The sequence below is a fragment of the Vulpes vulpes genome, chromosome X, assembly GCF_048418805.1.
Source record: "Vulpes vulpes isolate BD-2025 chromosome X, VulVul3, whole genome shotgun sequence".
Lineage (NCBI taxonomy): Eukaryota > Metazoa > Chordata > Mammalia > Carnivora > Canidae > Vulpes > Vulpes vulpes.
The window spans coordinates 2,265,738-2,289,283 of NC_132796.1; the positions used below are offsets into that span (position 1 = coordinate 2,265,738).

Here is a 23,546-nt window from a genome sequence, read left to right on the forward strand (position 1 = left end):
AAAGTAGAGGAGCCCAAGGAAAGTTCTCAGGTAGACGCTGCCCACCGGCCCATCCTTCATAAGCCCAATACTTTCCCAGATCACCTGCCTCTTTCAAAGTCTCGAGATCCCACCTCCTCTTGTGGGTAGGAGCCACCATTTGCCCCATACCTCAAGCAGATGCACACGGTACCTGGAAGGTGCAGTAAACAACATGAGTGGAAGAACCATAAAGAACTGTTCAATTTTGGGTTGGGGTGTTCGTTTTTTCTTGGGAAGCCGAGGAAAGGTGTTTTTCTTTGTGTTTAAAAGTAATTTGGTGGCAAGTGCCCTAGGAGTGGTTAACAGTCTCCTCTGGCCTGATCCTTTCTGCGTGATCTTACTGCTGTGTCTACCTTCTCAGATATTCAGGAAGACACTTACTACCATGTGAGAGCCGTTTTTAAAATTAATCCTGGGACTGAGTCGAATGTGGACATGAAAATGTCTAGCAGTTTGTCCAACCAATACTTCTTATTAGAGTAGAACTCTGATATTATTGAATCCATTAAGATGTGTAAATGGTGGCAATAAGCTTCGGAGATATTCCTCCTGTCGTAGGCCAAAGGAAGCATCTAAGGTATACGATCACTCGTTTGTACTGATGTCATGAAAGGCACTATAATGCAAGAAAGATCTAGAGGCCTATTGTGAAGGAACGGTGGTTTAATGTCTCAAAGGATAATAGTAATAAAGAAGGTAAGAGGGAAGGAGTACATGGGAAGTAAGAGGGAATCTCTGAAGGGCGAGTACAGAAGGTCCAAGTGGCTTCCACTGAGAGCCTCTCTGGTTGGGAGACAGAGCGTGCATCACCAGGCAAAGCAGCTGAGAATTGCACACAGAGCTGTAGGGCCCGTTGCAATGATGAACGAGAAAAGTTTCGACACAATCCCCCTGCAGGAGCTCCGACCGCACACAGACAGGGCAGGCGTTAAGGGTGAGAGGCAACAGACACTAATGCTTGTGGACTTGTGCCTCCGAAGCGATAAACAAAACCAGCCTTCTGCACACAAAGCAAAGCGTCATGAGGGGTTTTGCAAGGAAGCAGAGATAAGCGCTTGTCCCTTCTCCATAGACAGCAGATGCCGGAGTTTGCTTAGAAGAGCGGCGGGGAGGGAAGTCAAGTAAACACTCTGTCTTACGGAAATGCGTATGATGGAAACAGGAACGTGGGAAGGTCTGCAGGAATGAAGACAGACTGACAGCCCGCATGGACCTGGCTGTTCACAGAGAAGATAGGTATAAATACTCTAACCAGAAAAGAACCTAAAATTCCTAAAGCCACCAGGTGAGCAGAACATACGTAGGGGAACGTGAACACGTTCTAAGTGTCCAGCTCGGTGGCTCATGCTGAAACCCAAGCTAACCACTACAGGAATAGGTAGGGCAGTGTATGCTCCACATGAAGCTGGGTTATAGGTGGGTTAGCCAGGGCGCACCTGTCACTCAGAAAGAAGGGTGATGGTTGGTTAGAATACCTCAAGGGTTGGTTAGAATACCTAAAGCTCAGGGCATCTGTACGAATGTAGACCTGGTGCCAAATACAAGTCCTCCCCTTCCAGGCATGGGGCAGCATGCCGAAGAGAAGTAGCTCTTCCCTTCTTGGGTATTTGCAAATGGTGCCCAGCGTTGGGCAACTCTCATTCTGGTGACTGACACTCAAAGGTGCCAGGGATGGAAAACCCAGGATGGGTGCTGTGCGCTGGATGGGCTATGTGATGACTCTGAAGTACCCCTGATGGCAGCGCAAGCATGAGCATCAAGGCTACACAGGCTTCTGTCCTCAACTCTGCTTGCAAACACCCAGTTCTGATTCTCCTCCATCCACATAGCTCCCTGCAAGGAGTCCAAGAGATCAAGGACCTGCACTCCATTTTAGAACCCGCTCTGAGCATCTGGGACCCTGGAAATTTCTGTTGCAATGGCTCTGTCTGCATCCACATTCAGGGCTTGTATCTTATTTCATGAGCCACACACCCAACAGCATTACTGGGCTTCCAGGTGATTGTGAGCGTGTTGTAAGGGTGGATGGAGCATGGACACCCATGGAGGGCAGGGCTGGAACATGGTGTATGTGAGGGGGGTGGATGGAGTATGGATGCCAAGGGGGGCAGGGCTGGAACATGGTGTATGTGAGGGGGGTGGATGGAGCATACACGCCCATGGAGGGCAGGGCTGGGATATGGCGTAGTAAAGGGGGTGGATGGAGTATGGACGCCCATGGGGGGCAGTGCTGGAACATGGTGTATGTGAGGGGGTGGATGGAGTATGGACGCCCAGGGTAGGCAGGGCTGGAACATGGTGTATGTGAAGGGGTGGATGGAGTATGGATGCCCAGGGTAGGCAGGGCCAGAACATGGTGTATGTGAAGGGGTGGATGGAGTATGGACACCCAGAGGAGCAGGGCTGGAACATGGTGTATGTGAGGGGGTGGATGGAGTATGGATGCCCAGCGTAGGCAGGGCTGGAACATGGTGTATGTGAGGGGTGTGGATGGAGGATGGACGCCCATGGGGGGCAGGGCTGGGACATGGCGTATGTGAGGGGGGTGGATGGAGGATGGACGCCCAGGGGGTAAGGGCTGGAACATGGTGTATGTGAGGGGGGTGGATGGAGTATGGATGCCCATGGGGGGCAGGCCTGGGACATGGCGTATGTGAGGGATGTGGATGGAGGATGGACGCCCGGGGCGGGCAGCGCTGGAACATGGCGTATGTGAGGGGGTGGATGGAGTATGGGATGCTGAAGAAGTGAAGAGCCAGGACTAGAGCTGGAAAGAAATCAGGCCGGTCTCAGGCACAAGACCCTTAGCGCACCCCCTGCCCCATACGTGTTGAGAATTTTGAGCCTGTCCTCCAGGCTGTTATAAACTACATCATCTTAAAATACAAAAAGCAAAGACACAGATACACATTACCAATTTTTAAAAATTTGACTTTATAATAGCTCACTCTAAAATATTTAGGCAGTTTCCTTGCAAAGGTAAAAGGCAGGTGTGCTCAGGATCTAGGTCCAAGACCTGCTCTTGGTGCAGACCCAAGATCTCTGCTCCATCGTTCTTGCTCAGTCGTACGTGCCTCGTTGAACTTAGTGGAACAGAGTAGAAACAGTAGTGGAAAGATAATGGGGAGGTCAAGAGAGCGGATTCATAAAGGGATGGGAATATGGTCGTCGTATGTTATATGATGTGAGGCTGCGTTTTGTCATGTATGTTCTGGAACACACGTCCTGATGTACGTATGTGATTATTTGAAGATGCACTTTGCATTCAAATATCCAAAGAGAGGTGGAAACGTAAGGGAAAAACGTGATGATTAATGCAGATTCAGGGACTCATATAGCTTCTGGGCCAAGAGCTAGAGAAGAGTTTTGTTTTTTTGTTTTTGTTTTTTTGTTTTGTTTTGTTTTGTTTTTTGTTTTGTTTTGTTTTGTTTTGTTTTGTTTTTGCAGGAAAATCATGCGGAGGGAATAGAAAAACGTTTCATTTATGACATAGGGAGACGCTGGTAGTGTTTTCCTGCAACGGATGAAGAAGCCCAGGGCTTCCCAGGAGAGAGAACTTTATACGTAACCGGAGATAGACTCGGGGAAAGATGTCGAGGCTCGGAAGAAGAGAAACGCATCAGTTCAGAACAGAACGGAGCAAATCAGCAATCGCGGGTGAGTTTTCCTCTTCCGTGTGTTCGCGGTCGAGGGAAAATGAGCACCGTGAAGGAAGGCTGAGAAAAGCAAAATATGAAGGGACACCGGTCAGGTAAAGAGATGATCTTCCCATAGGTGAAGCGCAGGCGAACGAGAAGGCTGGACCGGGGCGGTCCGGGGTGAGCTTTGCCACATTTTTGTTCTGCCTCCATGTGCGACTGTGATGTTGACCAAGAGTGGGCATCTCCCGAGGTTGGTGAGACACAGACACAGTGGGGTCAACAGGCAATAAGGACGCGTGATCACAGTTACATAGTTTAAGGCTGCTTGCATGACGACTCAGAAAATGAACGTGTGAACATAAGCGAGTTCGATACGATTTAGGGGGGAAAGAAAATGCGGCCCACGCCCTATGACTCAGGGGAGCGGTTGGGGTAGGGGTGGAAATTAAGGATTTCACGGTCCGTCGAATGTCCAAACCATGAGCACCACGTGGGGGGATGAGAAATGGTGTCCCTTGGTTGGATAGTGGGGACGCATTAATGAACGACCTGGCTTCGTATGGCGAGAAAGGGTTTGTGTTGAGGTCAACCACCCTTCCCAAGACCACTAAGTGGAAATCCATTAATAAATATGCTCAGGAATATGCTTGGGTACCATTTTTGACATTTCAGTAGACAAAGAGATCAAGCCCTGTCCTTAGGACGCGGCACTTGCTTAAATCCCAGCCCTTGCGACATTTCCGTTTGGTAAGAACCCCAAGGGTTCTGTTGGATTCTCCGTGTCTTGGACATGAGGGGAGTAAAAAAGTGAGTGAAGCAGATTTCAGGCAATACTGACATCAGTTGTTCAAAGCACTTCAGCCTCTTTTTTTTTTTGCCTTCCCAGAGAGCAAACAGCATTAAATTGTGCATTATGAGCTAAAGGAATGTCACGGAAAGCTTTGGGATCTTTCAAGGCTCAGTGGTTGCTCATCCAATTTCTTTCCACCTTGGCCGAGCGACAGTCCGGCTCATTATTTTCCCGCATGTCCCTGTTATCTTCTGATAGGCAAAACAATTTATTTTTAAACAAAGGTCAAACAAATTATCAGCTTTGGACTTTTCTGGTCGAGCAGAACATTCACGCGGCGGCACAGAGACGTCGCACAACAACTCGAAGGCAAAATATTTGGGGGCCAGGTGGAAACGGCATGTCTGCTGAAAAGGGTAGCATGCTTCTAATGACATATCAGATCGTTTTTAAATATGTGGAGTCTGCGGTTTCATAAAGGTCAGGCATCAAATAGGGCCGATGTTTGGAGCCACTTATCCACGCGTGTCTGCAGAAGAATAGGAAGTGGACGGATGAAGGCAGCTTCAGGATGGCTCATGGCACACCTGTGGGTTCAGCATCCTTGTCCCCTGAGGCAAGACACCTGTCAGCCCAGGATCCCTGTCCCCTGAGGCGAGACACCTGTCTGGTCCATTTTGTCACGTCCTTAAAGGGTATCAGAAGACACGAGGGAATGAACAGGTGCAGGTGATCACCTGCCCAGATACACCAGACACACACACACTGGCTGTCTCTCATAGGATGCATCAAGTTGCTCATCAGCACCTAAAATCCCAACAACGCAAATGGACCATCCACAGCCAGTAAGAACCCACTTCTGATTTTGCTTTTTTTGTTTTTATTTTTTGCCTGCCATTGGCATTTGGATGTCTCTGCATCTTTTTTTTTTTTTTTTTTGTATCTGCATCTTTTTGAGAGTTCCTAGATAATCCATCTTTTTCTTCACCAGGAGGTAAACAACACTTTCTTCAATATCTGCGTTGTTTTGAGTGATGCTGCCAAATAACACTTTATTATTTGTTGTCTTTCAATCTGGGAAGAAGAGAAAGAGGTTGTTAAAGACATTTAAAAATTCATATCCACTCTCTTTTTTTTCATATCGACTATTTTTAATAACACTTGCATTATGTAGAAATGTACAGGCTGGGATCCCTGGGTGGCTCAGTGGTTCAGTGCCTGCCTTTGGCCCAGGGCGCGATCCTGGAGACCCAGGAGCCTGATTGGAGCCTGCGTCCCCCTCTGCCTGTGTCTCTGCCTCTCTCTCTCTCTATGTCTATCATAAATAAATAGAATCTTTTTTTTTTTAAAACATTCTCAACATCATTAGCCATTAGGGAAATGCAAATCAAAACTACAATGAAATACCACTTCACACCCACTGGGACGGCTAGACAAAACATAGACATCATATTATAGATCAAACTGGTGTTGGTAGGATGTGGAGAAATTAGAACTTTCACCTGTTGATGGTAGAAATGTAAAATTGTGCAGTATTGTGGAAGACAGTTGAGTGGTTCCCCGAGAAGTTAAACACAGAGGGGCCTGGCTGGCTCAGTCCGTAGAGCATGTGACTTTTGATCTCGGGGTCATGTGTCGAATCCCTTGTAGGGCTCCATGCTGGGCATGGAACCTGCTTAGGATTTCTCTTTCTCCTGTCCCTCACCACTGCCCAGTGGGTTTCTTTTCTAAAACAGGAGGGGAAACTGGTTGTATTGGACTCACTGTGGGACAGGTTGGTCCCCCACATGGCACCTTCCCAGGGTGTTTGAAGAGCAGTTTCAACCCGGAGCAGCTTTCACCTTAAGTGCTAGCACGAATGCCTGCTGTCCATTTCCACTGGTCTTTTGTTGTGTCTGCTCTGTGGGTCTGAGCGCTTCATTTTCACCTTGGCCGTTGTAATAACTGTCCACTATTTTCTCACTACAAACATCCATTTGCTCAGCAAGTATTTCTTCAACCTCATGCCCTTAGCTGGAGGCCGTGCTAGGAGCTGGGGACTCTAGGAGCAAAGCAGAACCTGCCCCCACCTCCTGGAGCTGGTGGTCTGGGAGGAAATGCAGACGAACCGAGTCATTGTCAAATCCTGTAATGCAGACTGTCAATAAATAAAATCTTTAAAAAAAAAAGAAAAGAAATGTACAGGCTATATATATATGCAAAAGAAAGAAATCACAAATTACTATTTGGGGTCCTTCATATAGGGAAGGTATGCAACATGCGCATCCATTTAAATCGGAATCATATCATTTATTTCATTGGATGATTGTTGTATGATTTAGTTAATTATTACGGTTTTTGGCACATTTAGGTGGATTTTTCTTTGTTTTTGACTTTTATTTAAATCACGCTAAGGGTGGCTCAGTGGTTTAGTGCCTGCCTTTGGCCAGGGCATGATCGTGGGGTCCCGGGATCGAGTTCCACATCGGGCTCCCTGCATGGAGCCTGCTTCTCCCTCTGCCTGGGTCTCTGCCTCTCTTTCTGTGTGTGTCTTTCATGAATAAATAAATAAAAATCTTTTAAAAATTATTTAAAAAAATAAATCATGCTAATAACAAGGCCAACAGAAGCATATATGTATGTGGGGAGTCTAAATCCTATCTAGTGGTTTTCTTAGACTCCATTCCCATGAGCACTGTTGTGGGAATAAAAAAATCACAGTGTTTATTTGGAAGTAGTGTATGATTCAGGCAACAATTCTCTTAATTGTCCCTTTTAACCAAATTGTGGTTATCCTAGGACTTTAAGAATGGTTGATGACTCACAAATACATGAACATGACTCAATCCAGTGGAAGAGTAGAGGGCAAAGTTTTTCGTTTTTGTTTTTTTGTGTTTTTTTGGTATTTTTTGTATTAAAAAAACATTTAATAAATCTTAATAGTTCATGATAAAAAAAAAACTTTTAGCAAACTTTTTTTTAAAGAGCCCATTTGACCTGATAAAGTCTATCTTTCAAAAATAGACAATTACTCCTAAGGAAAGTTTTTTTCATATCACCAGAACTGAGTTTTGCCTGTAAAATGAGGTTGTTATATTGGGCCAGTTTTAGCTGGAAAATATGATAAATGTGTTATCTCACATGCTTTCACGATCGGCATTTTTCTACCAGAACAACACAGGCTAAACTGCAGGTATGAGTGTCTTCTGGATGCTGTAACAAAGGACCACAGACTAGGTGGGCCTAAAACAATGTGAATCCCTAATCCCTTGGCTCTGGAGACCAGAGGTCTGAGGTCTACGTGGGGCAGGACCGCTGAGATCAATGGGTTCCAGGGAGGGTCCCTCCTGCCCTCCTGTCTGGGGCCTCAGGCATCCCTGGGCTGGTGGCCGCATCCCTCCCATGTCTGTCTCCATCCTCACGTGGATGTGTCTCCTCTTGTGCATCTTATCAGAACACCTGTCATTGGGTTTAAGGCCACCCTGATCTGGGATGGTCTCATCTCCAGGTCCTTCACTTAATCACATTTGCAAAGACCCTATTTCCAAATAAAGTTGTATTTTGAAGTACTGGGGGTTAGGACTTCAACATATCATTTTTCCCCTCCCCATGAGGGACATAATCTAATCCATCACACTGTTGTGAAGAGATGTGGAAGCGGGTTTTCCTCTTGGCCGATTGAGCAGAGAAAAAGCATGGAGGGCAAGCAGATTGGTTTGGAAATGACCTGAATCTGCCTTCAGCATCTCTCCTACATGTAATGGGCCAGAAATGAATGTCACGGCCATGTCTGGAACCAAAGGAGGCTGAGAACGCTTTTCCATGCACAGTCCCGTGTCCAAAAACATCCATGGAAGATGTTCTTCTCAAAGGAAAGTGTGATGGATAAATTGCACTTCCACCCAGCTCCCTCCCCACAGACTGTGTGAAGAAAGATAAAACCCCAAAAATACTTGAACTGATTTTTAAGGTCTGCAATTACAGCCTCAAGCTGGCATCTTTCAAAACTGCACCTGAGGATGGGTCACTTTCTTGGCCCAGAGTCTTCCAGAATCAGTATTCTGAAATGCTGGGGCGTTCTTCTAATGGATTCATCTATTTTGACTGGCTCGTTTATTGTACGGTCTGATCAATTTATCGATTCTTCCCTATTGTCACCTCCAACAAAATGGCAGGAGAAGCAAAATCTCGGCTTTCACATTCTTTATAAAGTCAGCAGAATTGCAAAATCTGTGTTTTCACCTTTGCTAGAGCAGAAGAGGAACATTCCAGAGCTTGACAGAAAATTAGGCCAGAGGCAGTAATTTGTGTGTTCGGATTCTTTGGCCTTTTGGCATCAGATTATAGGTTTGTGAAAGCAAACAAAAAATAGGGACTACATTCTGGTTTTCTTTAATATTGACTTTATTAGTATGCTGTAGTTAAAAAGTAGTCTTTACATTAAGTGGATTATCTCATAAAAGGGAAATATGGACCTCAGAATACTTGGCTAATGTGCTATATTTTGTATTATTTTTCCTTAAAGTCGTAAGTTCTCATTTGATTAAAATATATATTCCAGGTACGGCTGAGTGGCTCAGGGCTTGAGCGTCTGCCTTTGGCTCAGGGCCTGATCCCGGAGTCCAGGATCGAGTCCCACATTGGGATCCTACAAGGGAGCCTGCTTCTCCCTCTGCATGTATTTCTGCCTCTCTCTCTCTGGCTTTCATGAATAAATTTAAAAAAAACTTTAAAAAATATATATTCTAAAGACAGGGGACTATTAGTCCTTTCAGAAGGAATGAGAATTATATGTATATATATCTCTAATATAATATATATGATGTATATATAAATACACAGTGCAATTATACATTATACATAAAAGTATATATTTCATACAATTATATATTTATATACACATATACTATATTTTATATTAAAATAATATGTTACATAATATTTTACATAATGTAGTAACATATTATAATATACATACATATATATACTCTTGAATAATATATAAAATATTTTGAAATGCATCCACTAGTTCTTCATATTACACTAATGTAGTAACATAATATAATATACATACATATACATACTCTTGAATAATATATAAAATATTTTATCTTTTATTTTATTATTATTATTTATTATTATTTTTTTATTTATGATAGTCACACAGAGAGAGAGAGAGAGAGAGAGAGAGAGAGAGAGAGGCAGAGACACAGGCAGAGGGAGAAGCAGGCTCCATGCAGGGAGCCCGATGTGGGATTCGATCCCGGGTCTCCAGGATCGCGCCCTGGGCCAAAGGCAGGCGCCAAACTGCTGCACCACCCAGGGATCCCCTATATAAAATATTTTAAAATGCATCCACTAGTTCTTTATATTACAGTATACAGCAGCATTCGACACCATTGTAGAATTTATGAGATTCTGTCTTCCATGCCCAAATCTCTTAATATTAATCTACATTTGTGTAACACTTTAAAATTCTCACTACTCTCCTATTCCAGATTTGAGTGTCACAAGAAACCTGTGAACTATCCAGGCCTATGACTATCATTCTTCTTTAACAAGTTGGAAACTTGTGGCCAGGTTTTGTTTATTTTTTCCCCAAGATGAAGCAGTCACTAAAATGACAAGTCTTGTCTCCTAAATGCTGCAAGTTTGCTATTTTGTTTTTATTTTTTTTATAGTCTTAATCTTTCAAGTGATCTTTTTGGAAAACATCCATCCAGAATGCCTTTGAAAGCCAGTTATCATCGTCTTGCTCTTGTGTTTGGTTTTCTTTGTCATGACCAAGTTAAATGCCTAACAGGTGACTCTAGGAGGAGGCATCTGCAAGAGAGCCTGGAAGCTATCCCGAGTGCCAGGGTTGGAATTCCAGCCGGGGCAGCTGGGGTAGGAAGCCTGGCAAATGGGATGAACCACAGTTTGGGGGCTGTGGGAGATGACCTCAAATCAGGAGGATAAAAACCTGTAACAAAACATGGAATTGCGACAGGATGCCTGGGATGATACACACAGGGTCCTTAGAAGGCTTAGAAGGCAGACGAGCATGTGGGAATTCACTCAAGGATGGGATTATTTGACCTGGGTCACAGAAATGGCATGCTAGTGAGTTTAAGCAGAAGAGCCTCTGAACAAAATAGCAACAACTGGACATTATCTCCATAGAGAGTAGTCCTGTGTGTGTGTGGGTGCATACCTGTATGCATACCTGTATGCATCCACACACACACACAGGACTCCTAGAGTCACCTCCTAGAGTCTAGGTGACCCTAGGTGACCTCCTAGTGTCACCTGTTAGATATTTAACTTGCTCATGACAAGGAACTGGTGCAAGAAGGGTCTTTGCAAGCCATGGGTAAGGAGCAGTGGTGTGTGTGTGTGTCTGTGACCACAGGTCCCTGAACTCTGATTTCAACCTGAATTCTCAGAAATAAGTTTCAGCCCCATCATTTGCCAAGTCATTAGGGATGAACCAGGAGTCTACCAGTTGGCATAAAAGGATATTGGGGATGGCTGGGAGGTTTCTAAGACTTATGGAGATGGCCGTTAAGGACGTGATGTGATGGAATGAGCACTGGATGTCGATGAATCACTGACCTTTACCTCTGAAACCAATAACACATTATATATGAATTAATTGAATTTAAAGTAAATTTTTAAAAATTTAAAAAAAAGGTTTATGGAGATAAAAGATTTTCGGAGATACAAGACATCAGGTATGGATATGTATTTAAAATGAAGCTCTTCTCATAAACAGGTGGTGCTGTGCTTGAATGGGAGACTTCATTCTCATATTTAGTGTATGTGTGAATGAGGTTGTATAGAAACACTGTTGGTATTTAGTTTCTTAATGTCTTATTTCTTAAAATTTCTACCAACAATCACTCCAGCAGTAGACTATGACTACTCAAATGTTATGGCTGGAATTGTCTTCCTGAAGATTCATGTTGTAAAGTCCTAAGCTCCAAGACCTCAGAATGTGGCCATATTTGGAGAAACAGCCTTCTAAAGAGGAGTTAAGGTAAAATGAGGTCATTAAGGTGACTCTATTCCAACACAATTGGGGTTCTTATAAGAGGGGATGAGGACACAGACACACATTGAGGGACACTCACATGAGGACACAGGAAGAACATGGTGTCTACACCCCAGGAAGAACCAGGCTCAGCCCCACCCTGGATCTCAGACTTTAGCCTCTCTCCCAGGACTCGGAGAGAAGGTGTATCTCTAATAAAGGGTTTTATATGTTTATGCATTAAATTAAAAAAATGTTTCCACTAGCATTCTGATTCATTTAATACAAATGAATGTAAAGAGAAAAATAAAAGACGTTCTGGATGGATTGTACCATGCATGAACGAGGATTTTTGCGTGGCTTTGTTTTGCATTTTTAATGGGGTTGTTTTTATTATTATTATTGAGATGTAAGAGTTCTTTATAGATTCTGCCTATAAGTCCCTCATCAGATCCGTGATTTGCAAATAGTTTGCGAGGTTTAAACAGCTCCAAAGTCTAGAAAATACTTCAGCCCTATTTCTGTGTCTAATTTAAACTGTAGTGAGCCATATAGTTTCTATTTAGCTATGGCTGAACTTTTCTGAACCCAATTGGTCTCCTGAAAGCACCACATTTTCCATAGATTTGCAGAGGTCTTGGACTGACCTTGGGGTTAACGTCTGCCATTGGGTATACAGATCCTCCTCCTACCACGTTACAAATGAGAACAGAGAACAAGCAACACCACCGAAATATTTTTTGTGATTTTTAAACATTCTCCTAAAAGGCTCTGATAGCTGTCAAAATGTTTTAAAAGATGCCATATTTTCTGTAAACTAGTCTTAGAAATGTCCCTGCCATGGTACATCTAAGAGAATGAGGCTGGATAACATTGATTTAGCAAATGATTGAAGGGTTGTTGGTATATGTATGTATCAGATATATATATAGTGTATATTGCACCGCTATATGTACTGTTTTGACATTTAGCAAATGCTTGAAGAATTGTTAGTATATATATCTCTGGGGATGCCTGGGTGGCTCAGTGCTTGAGTGTCTGTCTTCAGTTCAGGTCATGATCCCCAGGTCCTGGGATCGAGTCCTGCATTGGGCTCCCTGCATGGAGCCTGCTTCTCCCTCTGTCTGTGTCTCTGCCTCTCTCTGTCTCTGTGTGTGTCTCTGGCGAAAAAATAAATTAAAAATCTTTAAAAAATATGTATATCTGATATAGTACATATATAGTGTGATATGTAACAATTACATCATAGTATATGTACCATTGTGTATTATATGTAATTATTTTAGACTATTGTATAAACTAATGTGCTACAATATAAAACATGTAAAATACATACAATATAAAATATATTCTGTGTAATCGTTTTATATTATACTACTATATACACTATATATACCAATGTACTACTATATATAATATGTAAAATACACATAACATGTATAAAATGCATACATAATATTTAATATCTATATTATATATAGTATATTCATTATTCCTGCTCCTAAAGTCTATTAAATATTTAAACAAAGTTGCCTGTGCAGTTAAAAGGTTGTATAGGATTTAGGATACGAGTGGAATGTCGATAAGAAATGTACTTTGTTACTTGAGAACTTGGGAATATGTTTTCTTTTGTATTTTTTTTTTTTTTTGGAGGGGAATATGTTTATTTCCCATTCTGTCCAATACTTTTTGAGAGCAGAACACATTTTTGAAAGGAATAATTGAGTAAAATATGGACAATTACCATCCTATTTTTATTGTTCCTTAGTAATAACTAAAGACTCTTGTGACCAGAGGCATTTATTTAATTTTTTTGTTATTTTTAATTTTATTATTTTTTAAAGATTGTAAATGATTGCTCCACCCAGTGTGGGGCTCAAATTCACAACCCCAAGATCAAAAACCACCCACTCTTCTGACTGAAGCAGCCAGGTGCCTCCCAGAGGCATTTAAAAAAATTTGTTCTGGTGACATTTTTAGAGATCTTGGTATTCTGAGCTGCACTACACACTGCTCTAGCTGTAGGAAAATTTGCAACAAATGAATAGTTGATAGAAATGACAAAACTATGAATGTGATTTTGTCATGCGGGCGTTGAGCCTCTATGCAAAGGAGATACTAACATCTTTGCACACTGTTTACTGTGGCTTTACTCGGAATCACCAAAAGCTGGCACCGAATCAGCTACCTCTCTGCTGGGGAACACACAAGGCCGTGCAGTGTATCTGTACAACACAACAGGACAGGGTGACAAAATCCTGGGGCCATAGGCAACAAGACGGATGTGTCTCAGATGAGTGAGAGAAGCCACAATCCAAAGGCTGCAAAGTGTATAAATCCATGAGCAGGACATTTGGGAAAAGACAAAAGTATAGGGAAGGCAGTGATGTCAGGACCAGAGGTGTGGGGAAGGTCTAACCTAGAAGGGTGAAGATGCATATATGGGGGCGTGAGAAGGTTGCATATCTCGGTGCTGGAGGTGGGTACATGTCTGTATGCATTTGCCACAATAGGCAGGTTTACAGTGCATGCTGTGGTCTTAAAAAAAAAAAAAAATCTGAAAACTTTTGTTGGAAAAATGCTCGTGAGTGAAGCAAAGAGGAAGAGGTGACAGGTCAGCGAGAGCTAGTTTCAATTATAAGTCACTTCGAAGAGTCTAGATATTTGCGTTAGTATAATAGACATGTACAAAACATGCCATGTATTAGTATAATATTTGTATATATATTATGCCACGTATACACCATATAGATATGGTTAAAGTAATGGTTACCGTAAATGGTCTGCAGAAGCCAGAAAGAGGAAGACCTATTTTCAGTGTTCTTGCTAGGTTGCAAATTTTTTCTTTTTCTTTTCTTTTTTTTTTTTTTTTGAAGATTTTATTAATTTGAGAGACAAAGCATGTGAGAGAGAGCACAGGAGCAGAGGAAGGGCCAGGGGGAGATATAGAGGCAGATTCTCTGCTGAGCAGGGAGCCTGACTTGGGGCTCAATCCCAGGACCCTGAGATCATGACCTGAGCTGAGGGCAGATGCTTAACCCACTGAGCCACCCAGGTGTCCCATAGGTTGCAAATTCCTCAATGCAGATGTCAACACACCTGGGCGACTTTATCAAAAATCTTCAAGTTTAACATTCGTGAAACATCTATTAATTGGAAAATGGGACCCAAAGGTACACTTCTGGTATAAATTGATATGAACAAAAAAAATAATAAATTGATATGAACACTGCAAAAAAAAGAAGAAAAAAAGAAAGAAAATTAACACTTCAGAAATATTGGAGAATCCATGCCTGTTTAATGATCTATAGGTAGATTAAAAGTTCTCCACAAACTAAGAAAGAATGAAGGCTGATTAGCTGGGAGTTGGGGCCATTAAGATGGTAAAGGAAAATACTGGATATTGTCATTTACAGTTGTAGTCTTGTGGAAATAGTATGAGTAGGCATTTGACAAGTGATCACGAGTTTTCCTTGTCTGCACTGTCTCCATGCAGTAACCAAAAGGGACCTCAGCATCTTCCTAACCAACTCAAAAAAATAATAATAAAAATAAAATAAAATAAAGAAAAAAGTAAATGCCACCAACTATAATGCAATGAAGTGATACATTTTTAATATCAGAGATAAATAGAAACTGAAAGACCCTCTGTGCTTGGGAAGCTCATAGCCCCATCTGAAATAACTGTCCGGTTAACCATTAAAACTGTGATTTTAGTTTCAGTCAATTAGGGAAAGAACAATAGAGACGATCACTCATGGAAAGCTCTGTGGTGAGGGTCAAAGTGTTCCGGGAAATACCAGCAGCTTTGAGTCATGTATTAGGAATCGGAAATGAATGGAAAAAAAAAAAAAAAAAGAATGAAATCCCCAGGCCTTGCACTTGAAGAAGAGTAAAAGACAAGCAAAAGAAAGATACAAAGATGGATTTACGCAAATAAAGAAAATGAGAACAGGATGCTTTAAGTCTCGGGTGAGAGGATTTAGTTTCTCCATGCGTGCTGCGACCAAATCCTGAGACAGTGAGCTCCTGATGCTACTGTTCTTGCATTCTGTGGTGATTACTGTGTGTACAAGGATGATTCTCCAGTGGCTGGTTGGCATGGGTTCGAGTCCGACAGCAGCAGGTGGATCTGGCCTACATGTGTGTAGAATCTGGAGTGGGTTTCGTGTGCTTTAAATCCTGGCTTCACCAACCATTAGATGTGGACAGCTCCTGGTATTATGGGACTTTTGTGCAAAAAAAAAAAAAAAAAGAAAAGAAAAGAAAAGAAAAAAAAAGAAAAAGAAAAAAAAAATTGGGAATACTGACAGCACGAGCCCGCAAACTCCCCTATGTGCCAGCACGTCCGGAGGACAAGCAAGAGCTGGAGCACAGCGAGAGGTCGGTCAAGGTGGAATATTAGCACGTGATTTGAAAAGCTCCTATTCCTGAACACCGGCCCTCTTCGACAGTTTTGCAAAGACGTCCTGTGGGTGTCAGGTGCGCAGATGAAGAGGATTTTCCAGGCAACGGAAAATCCCCCGGCTGAATGGCGTTTGACAAGTCAAATACCGTGCAGAGGAGAAATGAGACTTATACAGCCTGCAGACCAGGGCTGAGCGTGATTTAAGGAGAAGCATAAAAGCCTGACCCCCCTTTTTACTGTGGGAATTAACAGAAAGAAACAGGCTTAACAGGATTGCCGGGGAAGGCTGTGACTTCCAACCCAGAGGTAAGGAGGAAGCGCATTTTCTCAGCCGCATCGTGTCAGGTGATGCTGCAAATATCCATCTCCAGCCTGCAGGCTGCTTGAAAGTCTGAATGAAATAAACTTTTTATACGACTTTCCTTTTCCAAGTGCTCCTGTGAACGTATGATCTCCGGAAATAGGTTCTATAAAATAAACCACGTAAGGTTTGCTACTTGGCAAAACGTTGTAGACAATATTTTGCCATTTTGTCCACATTGGCAAAAAAAGCATCGGAAGTCACTGGATGGAAGTTAAAGATTAGGAAGGGGCTGAGATATTATAGGTGCATAGAAGAAGGAAGCAATGTCTAACAGTGAAATCACGGGAAGTAATGCATGCCAAAGTAGTTTTGACGTAACTGCATTTTTGACAAAAGTTTGCATTTTTCTCGAAAGTGAATGTTACAAAGTAGACTATGGTACAAAATAAAGTGGGTGGTTGAGAATCCTTGCAATTGGAAAATACGCTTTTCATGGGGTCATATTGTGGGCATGATGCATGCCTCAAAATAACTGTGACTCTTGTGAAATAGTTTTTAAAAAGTGATGCTCATGTTTGCAGTTGTGATAGGAGCTCCCCGATTTGCTGTCCTGACCTGCTCTCTCTTCTGTAGCAGGTGTCGCACGGTTTGTGATTTTAGTTTTTCTCTTTCGGAAAGGAACCGTGTTTTTGAGAAGTAGATGAGTCACATCATTTAAGGCTATTTATTTATTGCAATTAAAGAAAGAATCGGGGGCACCTCACTGGCTCAGTGGGTGAAGCATGCAACGCTTGATCTCTAGGTTGTGAGTTTGAGCCCTATCCTGGGTGCAGAGAAGACTTAAAAATAAAATCTTTCTAAACCGTAAGAAAAAATTTAAAAATCCCAGAACAGCAAGAATATTGTAAGATATATTAATATAAAACAGATTTGGGGGCATCTGGCTGGCTCAGCGGTTGAGCATCTGCCTTTGGTTCAGGGCATGAGCCCAGAGTCCTGGAATCGAGTATCGCATCACGCTCCCTGCAAGGAGCCTGCTTCTCCCTCTGCCTGTGTCTCTGCTTCTCTCTTTCTCATGAAGAAATAAATAAAAATCTCAAAAAAAAAAAAAAGCACAAAAGACATTTCTAACAAGTATGTTGTAAATCATTCAATTCAACAGTATTTCTATTAAGATGTAACCAGACCCACCGGGATGGCCATAACCAGTAAAATGGAAAGTAACAAGTATTTCCAGGGTTGGGAAAACTGTAACTTTTGGATACTGTTGGCAGAGATGTAAAGTAGGTCAGCTGCTGCGGAAAACCATTTAGCCTTTCCTGGAAATGTTAAACCTCTGGTGGTAGGATAACCCGGCAACCGCAGGACTGTGTTCGTGCCCAGGGAGACCTGGGAACAGGTGCCAACCAGAACTTGGATGAGCACGTATACAGAAGCAGCAACATTCATGATATTCCAAACCCTGGAAACCACCCAAATGCCCGTGGCTGGCGGATGGCATCCACCAAATGTGGTCTGTACACACAGAAGAAGGAATGAAGCTCTGACACCTGCCACCATATGCAAGGCCCCTGAGTATGGGATGCTCAGTGAGAGAACTCACACAGCCGAGGACACCCAGTGTGTGACCTCATTTATATAAAAGATGCAGAACTCGTAAAAAAATCCACAGGGACGCACAGCAGATTCATGATCGCCAGGGGCTGGGGAGGGGATGGGAATGGCTGCTAATGGAGACAAGGTCTTTTTGGGGGGCGACAAATTTTGGAACCACATAGAGGTGGTGGTGGCAAGACAGCATGGGCAGGGGGAGGAGCAGAGGGAGAGAAAGAAGCAGACTCTCCGCTTAGCAGGGATGCTGACCAGGGGCTCCATCCCAAGACCCCGAGACTCTGACCTGAGCCAAAGGCAGATGCTTATCCCACTGAGCCACCCAGGTGTCCCTAAAATAACACATTTTAAAAAACGGGTCAAAAAATTAAATTAAAAAACGTGTCATGCAAAAGATCTTGGATGATTTTACTCTGCTTTCCCTCTTATTTTAATTTTTTTTTTTTAGATTTTATTTTATTTATTCATGAGAGACAGAGACAGAGAGAGAGGCAGAGACACAGGCAGAGGGAGAAGCAGGCTCCATTCAGGGAGCCCGACATGGGATTCGATCCCGGGTCTCCAGGATCACGCCCTGGCCCTAAGGCAAGTGCTAACCCACTGATCCACCCACAGATCCCAATACGTTTAAATATAAGAGTGAATTCAAGTAATGAAATATTTTCCAGCAGCAGAAAAAAAAAATAGGAAGAGCAGGGACAACTCTTTCTTACCAGTAAAGCCGCTGCTTTTAAGGGAACACCATCCCTCGGAGAGAGGTCAGAAAAATATTATTTGGGGAATCGCTTCGCTTTCAGCTCAGAAAGCAGAGGCTGGTGGTTGTCCCAGGAGGATGTGGTCTCAGCTGTCGGCCGGATGGAGGAGAATCCCGGATTCCCCCTTTGGAGCTGAGATGTCGATGAATAGGTGGTGATCGGAGGATAAACGAGAAGCTGGTGCCTTTGGACGCACATACCTGCTGGGGGTTATTAAAATTCCCACCAGTTCCCATTCCTCTGCTGACAGACGAGTCAGCAGGGAGGGCTCGTGGAAAACACGGCCGATGGGGCCACGCCAGTGGCACAGACGGGCCCGCGGCGTGTTAGGGATGGCCCTCCCCTCAGCGCTGCTGGCAATTCCAACAGGAGCCTCATGATGGCAAATAAGTTGCTGGGGATTTGCCCGCTGGAGATATTAACCCAATAACACCGTGGCCCTGCCTGTCAGTGCAATGAATCAGTGGCAAATTCCCCAGCGACGGATGTTGTTCGCTCCCAAACTCCTTGTGTCCACAGCAGATGGAAATGCTCAGTGAACCTGGGCCAGGTACGATGCCTTTACCGCCGGCCGGGTCTGAAGCCTTTACAGAGATGCGTGTGTTGCTGCCGAACGGTGACCCGGCTGTGTCCCAGGAAATGAAGATGCGGGAACCCCCGAAAGTGCGTAAACACCATTTCAAAGAAACAGACGGATCTGCTTTGTGCAAATGATCGATTTCTGTGCCTGCACCCGTTTCCAATTTGACCCCATTTAGCAGGACCAGAAGTGGTTAGGTATGTTTTCCAGCAATTTTGATGTTGATGGTCCTTATCAGGGCATGAAATTTTATTTTAAGATTTTAATTATTTATTCATGAGAAACACAGAGAGAGAGGCAGAGACACAGGCAGAGGGAGAAGCAGGCTCCATGCAGGGAGCCCGATGTGGGACTCGATCCCGGGACCTCAGGATCAGGCCCTGTGCGGAAGGCAGATGCTCAAGGGCTGAGCCACCCAGGGATCCCCAGGGGATGAAATTTAATGGTAGATTAATTCCACATGTATACACAAGAGGGACCAAGCAGGATTCAAAGTGTCATTATGTGGAGACAGTGTAAGGTATCTGTTCAGCTATTGCAAACTTGTTACACTTACATTTTTCTACCGGGAACGGATACTATGTGACCCCTCACTCGTACTATGTTGTATTTTCAGAACTGCAACATATGCACAAAGTTTTTGTTTTATCTTGTTGCTTTGTCTAGGGAGGGATTTCACAATCTGCAATTAACCTTCCGGAGGTCAAGTTTCGCCCCCCACCCTCCTGGGTGGAAAAAAAAAAAAACAGGAAAGAAGCAGAGAGTAACCTGGGCCTCGGATCTGGTCGTGCACACAGGAGAGAAAATCATTCTTATCAACAGCAAAGTTTGCTTTTCTGGTTGCAACTTTTGATCCATCCCAAGGCTCGGTGGGGAATTCCGACAATGTGAATTGAGCAGGGTTCGGGAAAACCCACACATCACATGGTGGCAGATTTTTTTTTTTTTTTTTTTGCATGACCTTCCCACTTGATTCAGGAATCAAAGCATGTTAAAAAGCCTATTTTGCACATAACGAAATATTCCAAATATGAAGATCTAAATAAGTAAGTGGATGAATAGAAAATATAAGCTTAGACATTTGCAAAATGTTTGCAGGGATGCATAAGGTGTAACACATCGCTGGACTCCAGACGTGGGATCTACGGATCTACGGGACTATCCCCAAGGTTTTTCGAGAACTTGTCCTAAATTTAATAAATTTAATTGCTCTGTAAAATAGATTCTTGCCATTACGAATGCAAAGCACACAATCAGATTCTCACACAATCATTTTTCTTGTCTCGACTCTATGAGGCACAATTCTCTACCTCAAATTTACATGTATGCTGCATACATGGTAGTTTGTTTTTTCATTTTTAAAAAGATTTTATGTATTTATTTCAGGGAGAGAGCATGAGCATGGGCTGCTCAATTCACATTGTCGGAATTTCCCACCGAGCCGTAGGATGGACATCCATGCAGGAGACACAGTTAAAAACCCTTTTTTTTCATTCAATGGTATGTAACATGATGTAGATGTGTAATGTCTAGTTTTGTGACTTTATATGGATTCTCGGCTATTCCCTCTGTTCCCCTAAAATGTGAGGCTGACTTTGTTTCCCAGTCAAAGGAATTCTGGAACATTGGTAGCTTCTATGCCCACTGCCACTCACCTATGCAGTAATTCACCTGCTTGTTTTTCTGTTTTTTATTGGAGATGGATAAGATTTTCTTTAGCTTGCATCAGTATATACTATCCAGTCACTGGAATAAGATCAATGGTACCCATACATGGACAAATTGATAAAAGTGGAGAAAAGCAGAAGGCTTTTCTGCCCCAAGAAAGGATGGTTTATGAAGCAGACTGGTGGGTAGGGCTGGGAGCTGGGGTGCAGTAGAGGGTTTGAATTCACAGCAGATCCTGCAAATTGGGATATTCAAGAACTGTCCCAGTGGATAACAAGGGCAGAGAATGGGATGATCATTTCCAGCCTCTTGCTGGAAACATAGAATGTTTACAGTTGCTTGTGGAATCAATCTGTGCTTTCCTAACAAAAAAATAAATAAATAAAATGAATAACAGCATGAATCGATGGATTACGGAGCACATCCTGTGTGCATGACACTCTCCTTCATGCTATGGTTGATATAGCAGAGTTATGAGGCATGTTTTCAGGGCAAACAACACTTTGGTTCTGGCTCAGGGAGATCAAATGGTATAACTGATGTGGAAAGAACAAAAATGAAGAGAATAGAAACTGTTAAGGAACATGTAGGAGTCAAAAACACGTGGAGACCGCAGGGAGGGAGCAAATGATATAAGCCCATAATTATGGGGAAGCATGGAGGATGTAGGGTTTGCAGGACACCCAAGAGGAAAGAGGATGGGGTATTCCAAAGGAGGTTAATGTGTGCAGTTGTCAGGATGGGACAGCGTGCGGAGTCACCATACAAGTGAGATTGGTCAATCCAAGAACGAGTTTCCTGTCAGGTTGAATGGAAGTCTGGGTGACGCGTGTCCCATTGGAAATGTTGCATTTGTTGATTGGGGCGATGGAAGGTGAGGTCACCTGGCAATGTTCTACACTCTGGAATCACTCCATTAATGGAGAGCGTCATTTTGAGACAAAGGACAGGACATCATTCAAAATGGAGACACAAGATGCCAGCAAACTGAATTTAAATAAAATTTTTAGAAATGGGTAGACATGAGGATCCCTGGGTGGCGCAGCGGTTTGGCATCTGCCTTTGGCCCAGGGCACGATCCTGGAGACCTGGGATCGAATCCCACGTCGGGCTCCCGGTGCATGGAGCCTGCTTCTCCCTCTGCCTGTGTCTCTGCCTCTGTGTGTGTGTGTGACTATCATAAATAAATAAAATTTTTAAAAAATGGGTAGATGTACCATACACATTTTAATTGAACCAAAAGCACACCAACACATCTTTTTGAAAGAGCTGAGGCATTTCAGGCTGGTTGTACTTGGAATTTGGGGTGGAGTTTTTCTTCACATATCACTGCCATGATACATTTTTATTTTATTTTGTTTTATATTATTTTATTTTATTTATTTTATTTACTTTTTCTCATGATCTATTTTATACATTTTTAAGAAGCTCCCTGAAAGCCAGGTGGCTTTGGAATACCCCCAACCTACCGCGTTCTGTTAATAAAATCAAAACTATTGTAAAAATGCATGCATATCAAACATCTTGTTTTGTTTTGTTTTGCTTTGCAGCATCAAACCTGTGGATGACTATTCTGTTCTTGGACTGAACATTTCTGTCAGATTCCCTACAAAGTCCATCTCCTTGCTTGCTCCTGGTGTGCAAGCCACGCTCTTGGTGCATTTCTCTTGCTCTCCTGGCCTTATCATGTCATGAGACCTTGGGGCTCTTCCATCTGGAATAGGGACTCTTCTTTCATTCACAGAAATGTGTTTTTCTCTAATTTCAAAATCACATTTTATGAATGTGAACAGGCAAGCTGTGTACCGACAGATTTTCTCTAATATTTATAAATGCAATTTCTCCTCTGACGGTCTGGTCGCGAGTGGTTGACAATCTCTGCCATGTCTCCATTTTGATTTCTCAAAGGCGGCCAGTGTCACTAAGTCCCCCAAACCTAGGGTTCTTCTTTCTTACCTGTTTGATTGACAGCTGCCACCTGCTCTTGCTGCTTTGTCTTTTTAACAGTCAAATATATGCAGAGACCAAAAATGAACTCTGACCATGTGCAAAAGCTAATTAGGAAGGGATCGCCGGTCTACTTGTTAAACACCGAATTACAAACGTTCTGTAAGCAAACAGAGGAGCAAAACGGTGACCTCCATGTAGGCAAAGATGTTTTAGGTAGCACAGCAAATGCATGATTCATGCAAACGGAGAGAAAAAAAATGATATCGGGTGGGGGGGGGCTTCATTAAAATTTCTTAAATGTCACTTTCAAAATCACATTTTATGAATGTGAACAGGCAAGCTGTGTACCGACAGATCCTATTTGTGTGTCATGGGGCCAATATCTTTTTTCTTTTCTTAAAAAAATATTTATTTATTTATTTATTTATTTATTTATTTATTTATTTATTATTTTAAGATTTACTTATTTTAGAAAAAGAGAGCTTGCAAGCATGGGAAAGGCAAAGGCAGAGGGAGAGAGAGAATCTCCAGGAGACTTCCTCTAAGCAGAGTCCAACATGGCGCTTGATCCCAAGACCCCGAGATCATGACCTGAGCTAAAATCAAGAGTCTGATGCCCACCCCCAGCCTTTTAAAAAAGATTTACTCATTTATTTGGGGATCCAGGAGCTTTTTAAGATGCCCTGGCACTATTTTAACATTGACCTAACAGGAAGAGCTGACATGGGCATCCTTCTTCTGCTGGACAGGTACATTCACCTCAACACACTGGGTATGGACTGCACCAGTAAAACAAGGTCTGGCGACGCTCAGGTAGGTAATGTTCA

The 23,546-nt window shown here is 42.9% G+C and overlaps 1 long non-coding RNA gene across 4 annotated transcripts in view; it reads right to left on the reverse strand.

Annotated features, from left to right (window-relative positions):
• Positions 1 to 2,935: 2,935 nt before the first annotated feature.
• LOC112908944 (uncharacterized) overlaps positions 2,936 to 23,546 on the reverse strand; it is a 270,893-nt gene continuing 250,282 nt past the window's right edge. For 3 of the 4 annotated variants that reach the window (XR_011998324.1, XR_011998325.1, XR_011998323.1), the window contains one exon: positions 2,936 to 6,577. This is a non-coding gene — a long non-coding RNA (uncharacterized lncRNA). The remainder of the gene's footprint in view (positions 6,578 to 23,546) is intronic. The other variant, XR_003233024.2, reaches the window with a different exon arrangement.